The sequence below is a fragment of the Berghia stephanieae genome, chromosome 10 (genome assembly GCF_034508935.2).
Source record: "Berghia stephanieae isolate SIO BIC M18660-M18661 chromosome 10, UCSD_Bste_1.3, whole genome shotgun sequence".
NCBI lineage: Eukaryota > Metazoa > Mollusca > Gastropoda > Nudibranchia > Aeolidiidae > Berghia > Berghia stephanieae.
Window position 1 is genome coordinate 16,153,288 of NC_088369.1, and position 2,213 is coordinate 16,155,500.

A 2,213-nucleotide genomic window follows, 5' to 3' on the forward strand; every position below is an offset into this window, starting at 1 on the left:
GGACGAATTCTCTGACCAAAATTTATTTCTACAGAGAAGACGTAACAAAATATCTTTGTCGTCTACCAGGCATTTAGTAATGTATTTATGTTTTTATTGTTTTTTTTTTAATTGTTGGCTGAAGAAGGGTTTTGAGCCCGAAACGTTCAGTGTTTTGGTATTTTGTTCTTTCTTTGAAGCTGTTATATTATTCATGTTTGTTTATTATTTTTTACAGTCCACGGCTTCTAGCAGCTTCGTATCTCTTTGACTTATGTTTTTTTTTTTTAATGTATTACCCTATAATTTGATTCTGTTTTCCATTGCCGTAAATATGTTAAAAACAGGCTGGAACAAAATAACATAACATGTTGATGTTTATGATTCTATTTTTAAATAATATGTAATTTCATAGTTTTGTTGATTTTGATAAGTTGTCATAATATTTCTTTGCCATAAAATATATTTCATTGAATTTATGTAAATGACTTCTATTTGACACACAAGATATGATTTTTTTAAAAACCTTTTATTATGATGCATTCCTTACAATATTACAATAGTAAATCATAGTATCTTGTTTAGTCCTATAACTTACAACAACAATAAAAGATATTCAAATACATAAGTTTATCACAGATCTAATAGTAAATCATAATTTCTCATTCAATCCTCTAACTTACAATCACAATCAATAAAAATAAGAACACACACTGAGTTGTGAATCAATTATAGTATCTTTTAAAATCTTCTAACTTACAAGAACATGAAAATAATGACATATAACAAAGTGTGTCATCACATAAACACCAAACAATGACATAATATAAAAAAGTGTGTCATCACATACAACCAACATGAATATTAAAAAAGTGTGTCATCACATACACACCAAACAATGACATATAACAAAGTGTGTCATCACATAAACACCAAACAATGACATAATATAAAAAAGTGTGTCATGACATACACACCAAACAATGACATATAACAAAGTGTGTCATCACATAAACACCAAACAATGACATAATATAAAAAAGTGTGTCATCACATACACACCAGACAATGACATATAACAAAGTGTGTCATCACATAAACACCAAACAATGACATAATATAAAAAAGTGTGTCATCACATACACACCAGACAATGACATATAACAAAGTATGTCATCACATAAACACCAAACAATGATATAATATAAAAAAGTGTGTCATCACATACACACCAAACAATGACATATTATTTCAGTTTTTACTTTCCATTGACTTCGAACCATGAACACTGTGTCCTTTGTAATAAAAGTCAACAATGAGTCGTATTCATAACCATGAAAACCACAAACACTTATTTTCAAATTTGTGTTCACCTGAAATTGGAGACAAAATAAAAAATAAAATACCAGATCGACCTCGTCAGTGTTATTCAATCGTAGCTTTCGTTAAGTTTTTACAGTTGCTGTTGGTCAGGGACCCCCTGTAAAGCGCTTTGAGTACATGTAGTGAATATTGCGCTATATAAAAGCTCAATAGTAACCCCAAAAAAATTCATTAAAGAAGACGAAGATCACGAGAAAAAGTTAATTGTGAGTTGTAATCAATATAGCCCAACCAATGGAATCATTTGTTTCCTTGATCACTTCTAATAACAACTAACTTTTAACTTTCGTTTGGTGATCGTCGTCTTCCTTTGTGATGCAAGTTTTTGGTTAGTCTCAAGCCATGCTGTGTTTGAATTTGTTTGTGTCCGTGTAGCTCTCGTTATCGTATAGATAGAATGCGCTTGGCCAAGGAGTTCGCAACATTGCCATCCGGAAGTATAACGGACTGTGTCACCATGAACTTTTATAGTCTGGTTAATACAGTTTAATGAGAACAACTCACAAACGCGGATGGCAAAAACAATAACAAAGGCCTGAGTGACGTCATCTGCATACTATCTATAGATAATGTGTGCTTGGAAAAGAAACTTACTACATTGCCATCCGGAAGTATAAAGGACCAACACACAAAACTATGTGTAACCTTGAACGTTTATAGGATGGTTCATGCAGTTTAGTGAGAAGTACTCATAAACATGGATGGCAAAAACAATAACAAAGACTTGATTGACGTCATCTTCGTTCTATCTATAGATAATGTGTGCTTGACAAAGAAACTTACAACAGTTCCATCCAGAAGTATAACGGACCAACACACAAACTATGTGTAACGATGAACGGTTATAGATA